Here is a 19,963-nt window from a genome sequence, read left to right on the forward strand (position 1 = left end):
AATCCATTTTTGCAAACTTGAAAAATTATCTTTTCTTAAAGGAATAGGCAGATAGATGACCCTTCTCTTCAATCATTCATTGATTTATTCAGCGTGGTTACAGCCACATATCTCCTATAAATCAGACATTGTACTGGGCACTGCAGGATATAAAATGAGTAAGTTACACACTTTCTCTAAGGTAGTTGAAGTTTGGATGCAACACAGACACATGAAGACCTAACTATAACACAGAGTAAGAAATGAAACAGCAGTGGAAAATGCAAGAGAAAAATTCAAGCCCAGTCACAGGCTCTGGTAATATAAAGGTACCAAAGCCACCGCCATGGCCCCTGAGAAGATTTTAGTGTAAAAAAAATAAATAGATTGAAGGTAGAGATGGGCTTTTGAAGGCAATGCAACTAATCAGGAAACTGGTAATCAATGAAGACACATGCAAGAGCAAGAAAACAGGAAGAAAGAGGGGATTTTCACATTTAAGGGGCAAGTAGAAGAAAAGTCCACATAGGAGGCTGAAGGAGGCAGGAGTAAATTTTACAGAAGTCACAAGAGAAAATTTTAAGGAGTGTTTGGTGAGTTGGGTCAAGTAAAGCTGAGAAGTTGAGTAAAATACAAGTGAAGCCAATAACTTTGGTCTTTGGTGACTTGGGGGAAGATTTTATGTGTTATGTATGTTTTTACTAAAAGTGAAACATATGCTATTTTAATGTTGGAGAAAGATAGCTGACACATGTACCTAACGATTTGTTGTTGTTACATTAAAACTGTAGATTTGTATATTTATGTAGTTTCTCTATTGACATTCCTGTTTATAGCTTTTTTTTTCTTGGGCTATATAATCTTTCTGTGCTTTGGATTGTCTTGATTTGGTCAGAATTTTGATACATATTAGTCACTTTTAACAACTAATTTTGTTTGATTTATATTATAAGCTTTTATAGTTTTTGAATAAATCTAGCCTGCTTTCCAAGGGACTCTCAAGAGTCTTCTCCAACACCACAGTTCAAAAGCATCAATTCTTCGGTGCTCAGCTTTCTTCTCAGTCCAACTCTTACATCCATACATGACCACTGAAAAAAACCATAGCCTTTGCAAGATGGACCTTTGTTGGCAAAGTAATATCTCAGCTTTTCAACATGCTATCTAGGTTGGTCATAACTTTCCTTCCAAGGAGTAAGCGTCTTTTAATTTCATGGCTGAAATCACCATCTGCAGTGATTTTGGAGCCCAAAAAAATAAAGGAGATCCAACCAGTCCATCCTAAAGGAGATCAGTTCTGGGTGTTCATTGGAAGGACTGATGCTAAAGCTGAAGCTCCAATACTTTGGCCACCTCATGCGAAGAGTTGACTCATTGGAAAAGACTCTGATACTGGGAGAGATTGGGGGCAGGAGGAGAAGGGGACGACAGAGGATGAGATGGCTGGATGGCATCACTGACTCAATGGACATGAGTTTGAGTGGACTCCAGGAGTTGGTGATGGACAGGGAGGCCTGGTGTGCTGTGATTCATGGGGTTGCAAAGAGTCAGACACAACTGAGCAACTGAACTGAACTGAGCATGCTTTCCCTAAAAAAAAAAAAAAAATATCATTTCAGTGAAATTGATGGAAGAAGCCAGACTGTAAGCAGGTTGAGACTTAAAATGGGATGCAAGACCATACAAGTATTTCTCCAGAAGTTTAGTCACGAAGGGAATGAATGGGTTAGGGCAGGAGTTAAAGAAGCGAAGGATCAAAAAGGATTGTTTTTAGGACACAGAAAACCATGAGCATATTTAGATAATGAGGAGGGTGAGAAGGTAAAGTTGTTGGTGAAAGCATCCTAAACAGGCGGGAGTTGCCCAGTGAGACCCAAATCCAGTAGGTAGATGGCCTCTAACAGGAGGAGGGCCCCTCTCTTTGAATTGAAGGAAATGATTAGTACCTGTAGACAGTATGGGCATGGAGGTGGGATCTCCCCACTTCTTTGCGAGGCTGAAAGGTGTCATTGGAGAACCTCCATCACACCCCTGGACCCTATTGGGAAGGCGTGTTCCTGGTCGTGGTCTGCATCAACAGTTGGCTTCAAGGCTGTGATTCAGGGTCCATCCCTTTTGTTCCTCTCTGCCAACAGAAGGAGAAAAGTATTTCCTTCTTTTGTTTTTCTGGAGTATAGCTGCTTTACAATGTTGTTTGTGTTTGCCTTTCCTGAGGCTGTTTTTTCTATTGGTTATTGAAGGGTTTCTCTCTTTCAATTGACCATGTGAAATGCAATAGATCACCAGAACAATTAACAAGTCAGTTGCAAGTAAAGTAACTGATGGATGCCATCAGGTCACAAAAGTTTCTATAATTATAAAGTAAAAATAAATCAAAGTAATATTTCACACCTTCAATAGGCCTCCTTTTCTGTTTTGGGTTAATGATGGTCATATGAACACATGAGGAAAAACTGCTTATGAAGCTAACATGTATTTCAGCACATTGTATTCTGAGGTCTTATTTCTGTTAAAAACTTTGAACCCTTAAAAAAAGATACATTTTGAAGCTTTAAAAATTTTCATTTGTACTTTGGGCTCTCACATGTTGCTAACAAATGAATCCTCTGAAAGAATGGCAAAACTGATGTTTTTTTTTCATCCTTTTCTGATTTTCCGGAAAAACATTTTATCTTCTGTACAGAGGGAAATTTCTGGTTTGATTAACATTGTAAATAATTATAAGACAAAACCCAGATTTGAAAAATGGCCCACACAGGCTCTTCTATTAAGATCTTATTTATTAAAAATCAAGGTTGACAGTTTAACAGGCTCATTATGGTTCAGAAATCCCCTGGGGCATTTTAACCTTTTAAAAATATTTTTTGGATGTTCAGTTTGCCAAAAGGGCTGAATCTCTGTCATATCTCCCCTCTACTCTCCTCAGGCACAGATTTGGGTAAGTGTCACTCTTACCACAGCTTGGGTCAGATGCCCAAGGTCAGATTCTGTCCAAAGTCAGATAGCTTAAAGGCTTTCTTTGCAGAGAGGGGCAAAGAAGAAGGGGGGTGTGGTGGTGGGAAAATCAGCACAGGTGAGAAATATGAATTCAACAAAGCACTCAGGATGGTTTGCCACTTTTGTGAGCAACACAGGAAACAGCAGGCTGGTCCCATTTCCTGGCATACCAAAGAGGGCAGCGGCACATCTATCTGCAAAGTGCTTTGTGAATTTCTATGATTATTTCTGTTTCCACTCTCATTCCCTCGCTGATAATCTCAACAGTGCCACCAAATGTTGACACAATCCAATAGATAACTATGCGGAAGTTTGGTCTCAAGTGCCTGAAATCATTTCCATTCGCTCTTTAGATAAAGCTGCATTTGCTCTTCCTCATTAAGCCTCCATATCTGCCCCTCAGCATCATGGGGCATAGCAGCCCTGTCCTTTGAAATTAAGCCTAAGCTTTCTTAGACTGCTAGTCTGCCCTCCCCAGAAGAGTCCACTCAGTTTGTGGCTCTTCCAACAAACTGGAGCCTGGGATGCTGAGAAAATAAAACCAAGATGGAGCAGCGGGTGGATGTAGACTAGGGACACCTGGAGAGAAGAACACCTGCCACCAGCTGTGCTGCTGGGGTCCCTTCCTCTTGCTGTTCAAGTGTCCCATTGAAAACCTGAGGGAGGTAAGAGAGCAGACGGACTGTCAGCCTACCCCCCGCCACCTCCTTCCCATCACAAACATCCACTTTCCACTGCAGTGACCTGCTCTCCAGGGTGAGTTATCAGCTGTTCGTGTTTTGTCACAAAAGAAAACAAATGATGGAATGTGCTGCTCTACGTGCTAATGCACTGGCTGAGCCAGTGCACGGGTTATGAGACGGTTTGCGAATTAGGAGAATAATGATCTTCAGTTTCTGACCTCCTGGCACGTAGCGGTATTTATCAGGAGGTGCATGTGACTGGTTAAGACACAGCCGCAGCTTGAAGGAAACAGCTGCTCGCCGACTGCTCTGGCTCTTGGCAGCTGAGCAGGCAGGGCGCTGATGTGAAGAATACGCGACCAACCATCCTAGTAAGTAACTGGAGAACTTTCTTCTGTGTGTGTGTGCGCGTGCGTGCGTGCGTGTGTGTGTGTGTGTGTGCGTGCACGCTCCTGTGTGTGTGCAGGTGCACACATGTTTTGCAGGCCACTGACAATTTTTAATTTTGGTTTCCCTCTGGCACTAAAGGAGACATTTTATTTCTACCTGTTGCTAATAGCCATTTGTGTTTTTACTAGTCTTTTTTTTTAAAGAAAGTATTCTCTTCAGCAGCCTTGTTTTCTAACTTTAAGGATTAGTGAGGCATATGGCTTGATTCCTATCTAGGAAATAGCAAGTTTATTTCCTGGTATTTGGAATTGTAATGGTATATGACGTTTAGTTTCAAAGCCAAGATTCAGTTTCTGAAGTAGAGACTATTGATGTGAGTTGATGACTAGATTTGATTTTCATCAGTTTTTACCACTGACGCTTGAGTCTTAGCATTGAAAATATTGTTTGAGAAATAGCTTGTGAATCAATTATATGTGCAACTGGACTGCTCTTAGTCAATTTTGAAGACTGTCTCGTGTAACTGTATAAAAATCTGCAAAACAGAAAGCTAACAAAATACGACTCAGATTAGAAATCATATTTCGATTTCAGACATGCTTTCTAATTCACGGAAAGATGAATTTTATAATTCTTTTCATCTTCATTACTTTACAGCTTTTCTAACTCACTTCTATCACTTTACAGCTAAAATTTCTAGTGGTCCCTAGTCTTTCTTATTTTGGATAAGGGAATTCCTGTGTTTTTGATGTAAACAGCCGTTCTTCCTTGTTTACAACCCAGATTACAAAAGTGTTTTCTGAAGCTAATTACCAACTCTAGGGGGCCTGGCATCCAACACGGAGAGGGCTTGTTCTTTCTCTGGTTCATTTGGCAGTAATGGGGCTTGGTTTCGGCAGGGCAGCAAAGCAGGCGCAGTCCTGAAACAAAGCTTCCGTTCCGGGGACTTATCCTTGCATTGTTGTCCCCAGACAGTGATTAAGAAAGGGAAAGGAGAACGGGAGAAGGCCAAACCTCTGGAAGTGCCAGGTCTCTGAATCAGACCCACGGGGGCAGGTAACCAAACAAGTTCCCTTTTCTGGATTGCCTGGACATTAAGGGGGGTGGGGCGGGGCTGCACAGAGTGGTGTTTTGATTTGAATTCTGACCAAATAGTCAGTTTTGCTTGTGAGAAACCCAGGCTACCCCGAAGTGTGCTTCTTTCCCTAAATGACTGGCAGATTGTCATATGGGCTCAAGTTCTCCCTCAGCCACCCCCACCCTCCTCATACTTGGAGAATGGATCGAAAATGACATGCCGATGTTGCCCAAGCTTCCCTCAGTGTGTTTGGCCTTGGGTTGCCACATCAGCCAAAGACCTGGGGTGGAAGCAGATTCAGACGCCTGGCTAGTCTGGTATTGGGAGATTTCCCCCTTTATTTCTTTCAAAATGTAGAAGGATTCACAAAACCTAGAGTGTCCAGTAAGGAAACAGTGTTTCCAACTCTTTGTTCCTCTGTATGCCAGTGGTGTGAGGTCCTTGGGTCGGCATGTGGCCACATGGCCCAGCGAGTTCTGTCTGACTGTGGGGCACTGGCTGCCCAAGGAGCCATTCTCTAGGGAGTTTGTTTCTGGGGTAGTTCCCTTTTTCTGAAGACTGACAGTAGAAAGCAATACTCAGGTGAAGTCAGAGTTATAGAGCCACCCACCTTAAAAGTGCTGCAGCTGCTGAGTCGCTTCAGTCGTGTCCGACTCTGTGCGGCCCCATAGACGGCAGCCCACCGGGCTCCCCCGTCCCTGGGATTCTCAGGCAAGAACACTGGAGTGGGTTGCCATTTCCTTCTCTAATGCATGAAAGTGAAAAGTGAAAGTGAAGTCGCTCAGTTGTGTCCGACTCTTAGCGACCCCATGGATTGCAGCCCACCAGGCTCCTCTGTGGGTGGGATTCTCCAGGCAAGATTACTGGAGTGGGGTGCCATTGCCTTCTCTGACCTCAAAAGTGGGGGGTGTCTAAATGACAGTCTGATTATTCTTTGAATTATGAGTGCTGAATTTTTGAAAGCCTACAGATTATTTTATAAACCAATGATATCTTGACTTTCAAAATAGTAATATCAGAATCATAGAAATAATTATTTTGCATGAAGACAAGTATGTCCATAGAACCAAAGTTTTGTGTGTCTCTGTGTATTTATTTAGTTAGTTTTTAATCGGAGCATAATTCCTTTCCAATGTTGTGATAGTTTCTGCTACAACAATGTTAGTCAGTTAAATGTATACATATTTCCCCTCCCACCTCCCCATCCCACCTCTCCAGGTCATGACAGAGCACCAAGCTGAGTTCTTTATGCTAGACAGCAGCTTCCGACTAACTAGCTATTTTAGCAGCCCACTCCAGTGTTCTTGCCTGGAGAATCCCAGGGACAGAGGAGCCTGGTGGGGTGCCATCTATGGGATCGCACAGAGTCGGACACGACTGAAGCGACTTAGCAGCAGCAGCAGCAGTGAATATATGTCAATACTGCTCTCTCAGAACCAAAGCTTTTAATTCTAGGATAGGAATCATAGAATGTGCAATTTAATGCCTTCATTTCAAAGATGAGGAAATTGTAGCACATTTATCTAGCTTCCAGAACTAGTCAGGGGCAGAGCTTGAAAAGATGTCAAGGCTTCTGCTATCACTACCATCCTAATATTAGCACTAATAATTATAGGGCTTCCCTGGTGGTACTAGTGGTAAAGATCCCGCCTACCAATGCAGGAGATGTAAGAGATGTGGGTTAGATTCCTAGGTTGGGAAGATCTCCTGGAGGAGGACATGGCAACCCACTCCAGTATTCTTGCCTGGAGAAACCGATGCACAGAGGAGCCTGGTGGGCTACGGTACATGGGGTCGCAAAGAGTTGAACCCAACTGAGCCACTTAGCACACACAGCACAAAAATTATAACATAAATTTATTGTGTACTTGCTGTGCCAAATATTGGGTGAGCAACTGTGTTTATGTTCATATAATCCTCACAGTAAGTCCATGTGCTTTATATAATTATTCCAGTTTTATAGATAGAGAAACTGAAGTTCAGAGACTGTAGTCACTTGGAGATACCATATGACGCAGGCAGAAGTGATACCAAGATCTGGCTCCAGAACCTGCACACATTAAACAAACAACAAAAAAGGGCAGCTCATCTGCTAATCTCACACACTGAAGCTTAAACCTCATGAAATGCAAATGAGACTATTTCAGCACAACACGATTAGACACACAATGTGCGTTATGGCCTTTTCGAACTCTCCATGGCAGGAAGGGTGAGGCTTCCCTTTGTGACAATCCAGGCACAGGCAGTGTAGCAGCGCTGACTGGCAGCGTGTTTTTCTCCATGAGAGTGGTTCCCTGATGGCCGTGCATTGGTCAGAACAGCCATTGAGAGCTTTATTATTACCCAGGAATGCACTGCTCCCGCTGCCCTCGCTGGCCTTTTCCTCCGTTTTTCCTGTCACTCCTTTCCTCTGGGGGACAGCCACTCCACCCCTGCCCCACCCCAAACAGCCAGCTTAGTGGTGATAACACTAATGTCAGCCCTGTTCATTGTGCGGCTCAACCTGGAGGGCGGGTTGTTCAGAGAGTTCACGACTAGAAGGCTGTTCAGCACCAGAAGCAATGCAGTTCTTCCCTCTCTTTGCTCCATTTGGAGGGTGGGGGAGAGGAGAGAGGTGCTTGTCTCTGCTGATTAGAATGCTCCCTTGCACCACCGTTTGCCACGGAGTGCACACTTCTCCGCCCACCTGCCCCATTTCTAAAGACTGACCTTCTCACTTGTGGCCCATGAACCTGTGGCTTTCCTGGGTCATCAACCAGAGACAGAGCCCTAAGAAAAACCTAATTCTCAAACGCTTCTGAAAATTTAATTCTCCATATCCTTCCATGTGGTTCAATCTCAAAATGAGGGCTGGTGATGAGAAAGAGCACTGAGTGAGGAGCAGAAGGGTCTTTTGGTTAAGCAGGAGGAAAGTGAAGTAAGCAGACCACTCAGGCGTGTCTTTGAGAAAGTTGTCAATGTTTTTTCAAGGTGGTTGTAACAAGATTATATCTTTTGAAGACCAAGCTATTTATAACAAGAAGAGACATTTTTCACCTACTTCTCACCTGCCTAATCCTTCTAAACCTAAGGCCAATTCAAGAGCAGTCAGCAATACAATCTGCTAACCCAGAGCCACTGGAAATCACCTCCAGTTCTTAGCAATCAGTGTGGTCTGGTGGGTGCCACATGGGGACTCCTGAGATGAACTTAGAGGTGCAGCAGAATCTGCAAGTCACACTCCAGAGACCTGCTTTGAAGCAAAATAAAGTGGTTATTTTCCTGGGATCTTTTATACAGAAACCAATTTGGTGATGCAGTGGTTGTTTCATGTCTTTCTCTTTCTGTCTCTCTTTTTTTGCCAGCTTGTGTTCCAAAGAAACTTTTCCCAAAGAGTTAACTCCCTCGGATGCCATTTCTGTTTTTATTGATTGCTCATTTGCCTTCCCTGGAGTTATTTAGCTGTTTGTTGGTCACATTCACTTTGTTTTTATGGATTTGAAAGTCTGGGATTTTTGCTGCTGTAAACGATCACAGTAGTGTATATACCTCTGGAGTTTGGTGTTATGTGGATTTCTTGTGTTTTCATCTTCGTTGAGCGGCTCTGCTGTATTGAGAAGACAAACTCCTGGATTTTTATGGAAATCTTCCAGCTTTAGACACTTTTCTTGCACTTTGCCACAATCCTATGAAAGGGGGCGATGGGTGGGCATCATCACCACTGATTACAGTGAGGAAACCAAGAATGAGAGAAAGTGAGTGACTTGTCCATGGTCATGGTACCAGTAAGTGACCAAGCTCAACCAAGTCCCCAGTCTTCTGACTCTGAATAATATCCATTGTTCTTTATAATCATAGGAATATAGTTTGTGTTGTATTCTCATGGGTGGAAGGTAAATGGATGACTGATTCCCGATGTGCCATTTAACACATGTCAATGATGATGTTTCCAAAGCCTTTGGATATTTGGCTTCGGCAACAGGGTCAGCTTAGTTACAGACACAATAGTGTTTGTTTTGGTCGTATTTTTTAAAGGGACTTGGTGGTCATTTTCCTACCCTGCAGACCCAATGTGGTTAAGGTAGAATCGTATCAACTATGGCATGATGTAATATTCAGCTTTTAGGAGGGCTTTTGTTGTTTTTTAGATTAAAAAGCATAGTCTGATGTCTGCTAGGCACTCCCCTTACCCAACAAAACATCAGCTTTCTTGGAATTTCTACCTGGTTATATAGTACCTTTATTCTCATGAGAAAAAGATGTACTCTGACCACCAGGCACAGTGTACCTGTGATGATTTCCTTCTGCCCACAACTGAGAGAGTCTTAGCTTGTTAGACTCATTGAGAATCCTCACTACTAGTTAGTTTTCTGTGATAGCAATCCAGTTCATTGTATAATCAGTATGTTCTCAAGGTCCTAAAAATGACAGTGTATGGTGTGTGATGACTTTACAGCACAGCTCTGCATTTTGATGACTTGAGCTTAGAGGCAGAGAATGGGGAAAACAAGTGAACAGCTTTTCGACAATAACAGCTATTATGTCATTTCTTTCCATAGTAGCTTTTTAAAATTATGGGTGTGAAAAATAGCCTTCCTCAAATTAAAACATCCTGAAAAACATTTAATTCATAAACTGATTCAAGGATAATTTTCCTGGGTAACTATGGTGTAATACTCAGAATTTTCTGCATCTTTCCAGAGGAGGAAAGGGGAAATTTTGTTTTCAAGAAAAGAAAAAGATGAAAAAGTTGATTTAAAGGCTTACATTCTTGGGTTACAGTCTATGGACTCTGAAGTAATATATTGATATTAATAAACCTTATATATATTAATAAACCTTAATGCTCCTATTGTAAGTGGTGAACTTAAAATATTCAACTCAATATATAAATGACATATGTTAGCTGCAGTTATTCCCAGCATATTTTATGTTTCTACGTGGTCAGATTGGTCATTTTGTTTTCTGAAGACTTCTCTATGTGCCAACTGCTGCCCTGTCTTTGCCGCACTTGGTGTTGGTTTGGGTGAACCTGTCCTTACCTCACAAAATGTTCTAAGACCCCTGCATAGATCATTAGTCCACTGGTTTTCTTTAGTATCATAAATATACTCAGAGTTTCGTCTTTGAATGTGTTCCAGGTATAATCCTTATTTTTTTTAGTTGAAGGATAATCACTTTACAGAATTTTGTATAATTTTGCAGGTACAATCTTTGATCGAGAACTAGTAAGGGAAAAATCTAAGTTCACAGTTAATTACAGAATTTCATTTTAATCACCACTTTACTGATGCTTAATTGCTGCCAAAGTCGGAGACAAATAACTGCATTTGAATGTGTCTAAGTGATTTTAATTGGTTCTCTTTTCCCCTTCTTGAGGTATTTGTGGTAGATACTTTAGCGGTTGATGAGCAGGCTAAAAGGAAGGAGAAGAAATCAGGCAGAGGGTCTATCAATCGGCCATGGGATCAGACTCCATATTTTTTTAAATAAAAAAGAAAAAGGGACTGTTTAGTTATACCTCTGATTTGAGAAAGTAATATTCTTATTTTCATCCAGCAATTCAAAATGGGCTGAACCAAGTTTCTGTGGAGTCTTTTGCTTAACTTCACTTTTGGAAGATTCCACTTAAAGGATTCCTTTTTAGGAACTGATGTCCTGGTTTCTTAGAACTCTTTAGACCTAGGATCAAGGAGCTAGGAAAAATGAATGTTATTTTCCAGCTACACTCTAAAAACTTGCTGTGACTTGGAAGAATGAATGTTCTCAAATCTCGAGTTACTGTAGATTTCTGAAGCTCACAGACTACACAGCAGTTTAAAGCAGCTTTAAAATAGAAGAACTGAGTATAATTTCCTTATTTGGTTCTGGAAAACTCATACCATGAGTTCAATTTGACTACACTTTGGATTCTGCTCCACTTACAGTTCTGCTTTTTAGAAGTAGAAAGAATTTCATTTATGCATGGAACCACTGCCATTCAAAATCCTGTGAGCTGACAGAATATTTTAGAGATCATTATTTTCTTACGGCAAGGATAGGGCTCAATCTGAATGGTGCTGCTCGAGATTTCTCTGTAGTCTCTTTCCAATCACGTCACTCTGATTCTAAGATGAATCTGTCTCTTCCTATTTTCCTCTGTAGTAGGCATTTAAACTGAATCTGTTACTGCCAGAAGAAAGAACCTGGTGTTTATTTTCACAACACCCAGAGGTAGATAGTACTGCTGACACTTACAGAAGAGAAAACTAAATTTCAGGGAGGCTAAGGACCTTGTGCAAGGCCATGAGGTGGTGAGCAGTAAAGCTGGAGGCCCCGGTCTTCATAGAAGCAAAGTGCATGCCTTTTCCTAATCTATCATACTGTCTATATCACGATGTTTATGTTAAAAACCAATGCTCACTATGGAAAAGGCGTCCATTCTGGAGGGTCCAGGCTCTGCAGTTTTGGTTGTGCCCGATGCATAACTATTTCCATTAGAAGAATGCTGCAGGACAAAGAAACATCCTAGTAATCTGGATTCAAGCTTCCGTTCTGCACTCATCCTGTTTCCGTTGTTGAGGTGTTCCCTCAGCTGTGGTGTTCTGTACCTTGGGCAGGGTGCCCCTGCAGAGCTAAGCCTCTGGTAACACTCAAAAATCATTGTATAATCTCAGACAATGACAGGTATAAAATAGATCATGACCACAGGACCTAGCTAATTAACCAGCAGTGAGACTCTGCTTTACAAGGTATTTGGTTTTTACAAGAAATGACATAATATTGGCACCAAGAGGGGCATTCATATTCACTCTATAAATTGTTTCTTGGGGCCATGATTACAAATAGAGAGAAGGGCCAAGCAGAACTTGAAGCAGAACCAGTGGAACACATACTATCTCACTCTATTGTAATTCTCTAAGCTTTAGAAGAAATACTACCTTCAAATTCTCTTTGGAGGCTGAAAGAACTTTGATGGACATAAGCCACTGATGGAGTTATTGTGTAAGAATTGAGTCACTATCTTTTTAGCTACAAGGATGACCAAGAAATGTGTCATGCATAAAATCTTGCAACTATTTGAAATATTCTTGCATGTCAAGCTTGTGGAAGAGAGGCTACGACGTTTGAAAGATTGTGTAGAGTTGTAATTCTCATATTTGGAAATTTCACTCAACTAGAAGTTATCAAAACATGACTAAGTACATTCTAGTTTGTGGGACCTCTTATGTGAAAGTCAGAATCCACATTTGGATAACAAAAGTAAAAGAAAAATCAAAGTATGTTTTCCTGTGATTCATTTGGCAAGTATTTTTACACATATGCTTTGCACTACATATTACACAAACATAAATAATGGCATAGACTTTATCCTATAGGATATTACCACCTAGTAAAACAGACTGATATTTTTAAAAAATTATTACACCAAACATCTTACAACACACAAATATTTGTTCTAGAAAAGAGGTTTTCATAGAGTTCAATAGAAATCTGGGAAAAGGAGATGACTATATCAGATTAAGTCAGGGAAGGTTCCTTAGGCTTGGTGACTTTTGAAGAGGATATAAAAGGATAAGTAGTCATTGTTCAAAAAGGAAAAAAAACACTATATTTTGAAAGACTCCTTTCAGGAGTTATATTTCCAATTTTTCAGTTATATTTCCAATTTCCAGTTATATTTCCAATATTTCCAGGAATAACATGTAACTTGGTAGAGCCGAATCATAGGGTATGTGTTGGAAGAGGAACTGGATTCAAGGCTCAGAGATAAGGTAGTTCCAGATGGTCAAGGGTAATGTTTGCCCTTCTGAAGCATTCAGATAGTTTTGAGGAGAATTTAAAGTTAAAAAGTATTTTTATTATAGAAAATTTCCAACACACACAAAAGTAGGCAAAATTATATGGTGAACCTCCATGTGTTCATTATTTGACTGTAACAATTTTCAATGGCCAATCTTGTTTGATATATATCCCTACTCATGTTCACTCCTTCTTAGTTTTGAAGCAAATACCAGACATCTCATCATTCTGCCCATAAATATTTTAGTTTATATTTATAATAGATAAGTTCTCTTTTGAAAAATCCACAGTATCATCAATACATATAAACTAATTAACAAAATTGAAGCTTGTCAATAAAGCAGTGACAAATATATTTGTATTTTAGAAAGAAAATTGGAGAGGCAATGAGGAAGACAGGTTAAAGAGAAAAAAAATGCCAAAGACCAATAAAAGGCTCCAGAGATAAGTGTGAATTAAACTAATGGTGAGATGGAAGAATTTTCAGAATGTTTAAAAAATAAAGTTGATAGTTCCTGAGAGCAATTGGATATGGGGGTGAAGGAGGGGAGGGAATTGAGAAAAAAAATTTTTTTTGGCCACATGGTATCTGGGATATTTGTTCCCAGACTAGGATCATATCTTAACCACCTGACTGCCAGGAAAATCCCTGAGAAAATTTAAACTTGTGTTAAACTTGTGTGAACCTGGAGATTTTGAACTTAGTGCAGGAGACACCGGAGACAATGGATTGATCCCTAGGTCAGGAAGATCCCCTGGAGGAGGAAATGGCAATTCACTCCAGTACTCTTGCTGAGAAAATCCCATGGCAGGCTACGGTCCATGGGGTCACAGAGTCAGACATGACTGAGCACACACACAAACGCAGTCGGCATATGAGAGATGTGAGAGTTGGTCCACAGAAAAGGCTGAGTGCCAAAGAATCGACAACTTCAAATTGTAGTGCTGGATATATTTCCTAAAGGAAATCAACCCTGAATATTCATTGGAAGGACTGTTGCTAAAGCTCCAATACTTTAGCCACCTGATGCAAAGAGCCAACTCATTGGAAAAGACCCTGATGCTGGGATAGACTGCAAGCAAAAGAAGGGGGTGGCAGAGGATGAGCTGGTTTGATTGCATCACCAAGTCAATGGACATGAGTCTGAGTAAACTCCAGGAGATAGTGGAGGACAGAGAAACCTGGCATGCTGCAGTTCATGGGGTCGCAAAGCGTAGGACATGACTTACTGACAAAATAACAATGATCAGCATATGAATATGCCAATAACTGATACAGTTTAGGCATTCCATGAAAAGCCGTTTAGACTGATTCTTCATTCACCAGAGACTATTGAAAACAAATACAAAAATGTTTTCCTATTACTCTAAAACAAAGCTTTCAGACTTGGAATATTTGGAGTAATTTTGATTGCTTCACCTTAAAAGAGTCATTAGCAAAAATTAGAAAACAAGAGAATAGCATGTAAAATGCTCCAGGGGAGAAAGGAGTCACTTAGACAGACTGATAACTGACACCTCTTCAGTTTATCTATGATTAATAGTTATAAAATCATAAAGGCTAATGGATGTGACTTATTCACCAAATCCCCAAACACTAAAAGTTTGAAAGATGTCGATTTAAAATAATGGAAGTACCCAAAAAACAAAAGTTTAGGACCAGACAACTTCACAGGTGAGTTCTACCAAACATTTAGAGAGAAGTTAACATCTATCCCTCTCAAACCATTCCAAAAAATTGTTGAGGAAAGGATACTTTCAAACTCATTCTATGAGGCCAGCATCACTGTGATACAAAAACCAGACAAAACTATCACAAAAAGAGAAAATCAGAGGCCATTGTAACTGATGATCCTTAACAAAATATTCAACAAACAAGTGGGATTATCACAGGGATGCAAAGGTTTTTCAATATCTGCAAATCAATAAGTATGATATATCACATTAACAAACTGAAGAATGAAAAGCATATGATCATCTCAAAAGATGCAGAAAATGCTTTTGGCAAAAGTCACCATTCATTTGTGATAGAAACTCTCCGGAAAGTGGGCATAGAAGAAACACACCTCAAGGAAGGCCGTCTAAACAAACATCTGTAACACACCCACAGCCAACATCATCCTCAGCACTGAAAAGCTAAAAGCATTTCCTCTAAGGTCAGGAACAAGACAAGGATGTCCACTCTAGCCACTTTTATTCAACATAGTGTTGGAAATCTTAGATAGCATTCAGACAAGAAAAAGAAATGAAAGGAATCCAAACTGGAAAGGAAGAAGTAAAACTGTCACTGTTTGCAGATGACATGATATCATATGTAGAAAATTTAAAGATGGCACCAGAAAGCTACTAGAGCTCATCAATGAATTTGGTAAAGTTGCAGAATACAAAATTAATATACAGAAATCTGTTGCATTTCTATACAATAAGAAAATGAAATTAAAGAAACAATTCCATTTACCATCACATCAAAAAAATAAAATACCTAGGAATAAACCTACCTAAGGAGGTAAAAGCCCTGTGTTTGGAAAACTCTAAGACACTGATGAAGGAAATTGAAGATGACACAAACAGATGGAAAGATATACAGTGTTCCTGGGTTAGAATCATGAATATTGTTAAAATGACCATATTACTCATGGCAATATACAGATTCAGTTCAATCCCTATCAAAATACCAATGGCATTTTTTATAGAACTAGAACAAATAATATAAAAATTTGTATGAAAACACAAAAGACTATTAGTGGAAATGTAAATTGGTACAGCCACTGTGTAAAGCAGTATGGAAGTTTCTTAACAAATTAAAAATAGAACTACCATATGATCCTGTATTTCTACTCCTGGGTATATATCCAAAGAAAAGCAAAAACACTAAATCAAAAAGATAAATGCACCTTAATATTCATAGCATTATTTACAATCGCCAAGAAGATTTGAAAGCAACCTAAGTGTCCATCAACAGATGACGGATAGAGAAAATGTGGTTCATGTGTGTGTGTGTGTGTGTGTGTGTGTACATATCTATACATGGTGGTGGTGGTTTAGTCACTAAGTCGTGTCCGACTCTTATGACCCCACGGACGGTAGCCTGCCAGGCTCCTCTGCCCATGGGATTCTCAGGGCATATATATAAATGGAATATTACTCAGCCTTAAGGAGGAAAAAATTTTGCAGCAACACAGATGGACTTGGAGGGCCTTATGCTAAGTGAAATAAGTCAGACAGATAAAGACAAATACTGTATATCACTTATGTGTGGAATCTAAAAAATACAACAAACTAATGAATATAAAAAAGAAGGAGCAGACTCAGAAATATAGAAAACAAACTAGTCGTTACCAATGGGGAGAGGGAGAAGGGGAGGGACAATACAGGGATACAGGATTAAGAGGTACAAACAATCAGGTATAAAATAAGCTATAGGGATATATTGTACAACATGGGGAATATAGCCAATATTTTTAATAACTATCAGTGGAGTATAACCTTTAAAATTATGAATTACTACATTGTACACTTGTAACAATATTATACATTAATATAATATTATATATCAATATATTATCCCTTTTTTCTTCAATTAAAAAATTAGTTGACTGTAAAAAATACAAAATAAAGTATAAAATAATGGAGAAAATTTTTCACACTTTATGATGACAATGTTCAAACAAAAAAAGTTGAAAAAGTGGCATCGTGAACATCTGTGTGAGTGTGTTAGTCGCTCAGTCGTGTCCGACTCTTTGCAACCCCATGAACTGTACCCTGCCAGGCTCCTCTGTCCATGGAATTCTCAAGGCAAGAATACTTGAGTGGGTTACCATTCCCTTCTCGGGGGATCTTCCCCTGCCAATTCATTTTTACCATTAATAATTTCCTAAGTTTGCTTTTTCACATATCTCCCCAAATATTCATTCCTCTATTCATCCATTGGTCCATCTTTCCTTTTCAGTATAATTGTAGACAGCAGTTCGCTCCACTCCTCAACACTTTATCATACATATCACTAACTGGAGTTCAGTGTTTGTTTATGCAGAATTGTGTTTTACACAAGAGATATTAAACTTATACCCTTGTTTTGCCAGAAGGAAAGGCTGTGATTCAAGAAGGATTAACAAAATTCATGGTTGATTGTTCTTGGGTTATTTATAAAAATGAAAACTCTTTGAGAACCTCTTGATCCTCCAAGGTTGTTGCCATATGGAGCAGACACACCCTCCCACAGAACAGCCTTTGAGGCACTGTTGGGTATTGACTTGGCCAGAACACCTGCCTCTTAGTAAATGTTAATTGGATTTGAATGAAAAAAAAAAATGACCCCCAGAAGCATAAGCTATTTTCCAGTAACTGACAGAGCTGGTAGGAGAAAAAAATATCACTTCTAATAGTTTCACATTGAGCATCACTCTCTGCCTGAAACAACTCTGCAGAGCAACAAGGCAACAGAGTAGATGATTTATAAGTAAAAAGTGTAATACAAGCAATGCGTTCTATGTAGAGTCATTCTGAGATTATTCAAGGGGAATCGGTACTGGGACAATGGGAAAGGAAGCAAACTGTTCTCATAAAATAGAACTCTTTATTCAAGTATTGAAAAAAATGCCTTTGTTCATAAATGTTTATTCTCTGATATCCTCCAAAAAGAATTTAAACAGCTTATGATAAGCAGCAAAAATAAAATGAAACTGAAAATGATTAACATAGGAATAAAACAAAGGCCAAAATAATGCCAGTCTAATACTCTTAATAAAATACCACTGTATCAACACCAGGGCAAAAATGAGATACAAAATGACTAGCCCTTCAGAATAAGGTTCAGGAAAAGCCAAGCTGAGTGGTTCACAACACAAGCTGACAATTAGTGATGTATCAACTTGTCTGTCTACCTGTGTGTGGTTGGTTTCCCTCGGTAAACAGTACACTCCACTGGTCAAAGATCTGGTCCATTTCATTCATCACTGGATACCCAGGGCCTGGCATAATGTCTGGAAGGTAGAGGTGTGTATTCAGTTGATATTTGTTGAGGCAATAAAGAACTCAGAATTTGGATATTGAACCTAAACAAACAAGAATCAGGTCCTTGTGCAGTTAGAACCATACTTTTAATTAGATTAAGAGACAACATTTAAATATCAGTGGGGGGAGGAGGGGAGAAAAAAAAACTGAAGATATTTAATAAATGTGTGTTGATTAATGGATAGATTAACATTTACTTAATTTATTTGTATTCTAATTTATTTAGTTATAATACAGAAATAGCACTATTAACTCTATTTTTACAGAATTGTTTTATAAGGCAAAGTTAGATTATTGCCCTTTAATCTCCTTTGAAGAAAGACATTAAACATGTACAAAGCCCCATTTAAGATGGTGCAGAGGTTACATTACTATTAATTTCTTTAGCCTGAGAACTGCACTCCACTAATGTCTGAACTCTTGTGGTTTGTGAGCCAACAAAACATCATCGGTCTAAATTGTTATACGCCCCATTTGAAAGGACACCATTTGATAGTGTTTTTGTGAAGTGGCTGGAATTATATCATAGTGTATGCAGCCTTAGAGCCCTCTTCTCTGCTGCCTGCCCTGTGGGGAGTGTCCTATGAGGCAGGTGGACCCCCAGCACAGAGCCCACCCCCACTTCCCTGGCTGATGGCGTCTGACCAAGGTACTGAAGGGCAACAGAAGAACGAAGTGGTGAAGGAAGCAGCTTCACAGAGAGGAGTAGAGGTGGTGTTTCTCAACCTTGGTGGGGCATAGACGCCTCTGCAAAAAAGGAAACCATATGTTTTTAAACTGGATTCTAAGCCTAAGGTTGCTCGTGGACTCGTAGGAGAATGTGAAAATTTCTGCTAATATACCTCAAAGTTTTGTGACTCTAAAAAGCTGGTGGTGAGAATCAAGGAATGATTTTGTGTTTTCTCTCCTTTTCCATTGGACAGCTTTATCTGTTTTAAGATATAAAAAATGGCATTAGATGGTGGATCCTCAGGGAATATTGATTTTCCTGTGTCTTCTGAAATCCTCCGGGCAATCAGTCTCTGTGTGTTTGAGCAGTGGTTCTTAAACTTTTATTGATCAAAAGCCCCTTTAAAAGCTCATGGACACAAACACAAAATTCTACATATGATGCCAGAAGTTTTTATAGATCTCTGATTCTTGGTTAAGAGCCAAGAATGGACTGAATGTGTGTCCACCCCAAATTCATATGTTAAAGCTCTAACTCTCATTGTAAGTATATTTGGTGATAGAGCCTAGAAGAAGGTAATTAAGGTTGAATGAGATAATAAGCATGGGGGCCTGATCCAATAGGGCTCTACCCTTATAAGAAAAAGGTCCTCTGTCTACCATGTGAGGACATAGCAGAAGGTTGCAAGTCAGGAAGGGAGTCTCACCAGGAATTGGATTGGCAGCATCTTGATCTTGGATTTCCTAGCTTCTAGAACCATGAGAAATTTCCTTCTCCCCTGCCCTTTGGTCATACCACACAGCTTGTAGAGTCTTATTTCCCCAGCCAGAGATTGAGCCGGTGCCCCGGCAGTGGAAGCATGGAGTCTTAACCACTGAACTGAGACCTCTCTGTTTAAGCCACCTAGTCTGTGATATCTGTCATAGCAGTACAAGCAAACTAAGACAAGTCTCTACGGTAGAAACTGGTTTTCCCCTCAAAATGTCTATAGTCATTGGTCCATGAAGGAGTGGGCTGGGGGAAGGGGACTCCCTAGGGAGCTCACTTTCTGTGTGGGGAAGAACCGCCCTTTGGAGTGTATGGAAGAAGCCTGGATGCACGGGACAAGATAAGCTGGCAACACCTTGCCTGGCTCTCTTTGTGCCCTGGGCTTCATGAGTCCACACTACAGAACAAAGTCCGAAGGCCATGCAGAAAAATGACAAGCTCATGCTGGGCGTGGGCCTTTTCTGTAAGTTCTCCTTCATTTCACTGGGCACGTTGTCCATCTTAGCCCAGTGGCCTCCTTGAATTTCTTTCAAACATTTCATGAGGCCGGTATCCTCCTGAATACAACAATCCCATTTTGTAAAGTAGAAATCTTTTCCCCCAGAGTTAAGTTTGGGATCTCCT

At 40.1% G+C, this 19,963-nt stretch overlaps 1 protein-coding gene across 7 annotated transcripts in view; it reads left to right on the top strand.

The window, feature by feature from the left end:
• Positions 1–19,963, top strand: part of RASGRP3 (RAS guanyl releasing protein 3) — a 118,672-nt gene that overhangs the window by 30,678 nt on the left and 68,031 nt on the right. Inside the window, exon 1 of one of the 7 annotated variants that reach the window (XM_055539783.1) lies at positions 3,759–4,030. The exons of the other annotated variants lie outside the window; for them this stretch is intronic. The gene's annotated coding sequence lies outside the window, so the exon portion shown is untranslated. Of the gene's footprint in view, positions 1–3,758; positions 4,031–19,963 lie in introns of those variants that run through there. 7 annotated transcript variants of the gene reach the window in all.

This window comes from Bubalus kerabau, chromosome 11 (genome assembly GCF_029407905.1).
Source record: "Bubalus kerabau isolate K-KA32 ecotype Philippines breed swamp buffalo chromosome 11, PCC_UOA_SB_1v2, whole genome shotgun sequence".
NCBI classification, from domain to species: Eukaryota; Metazoa; Chordata; class Mammalia; order Artiodactyla; family Bovidae; genus Bubalus; species Bubalus kerabau.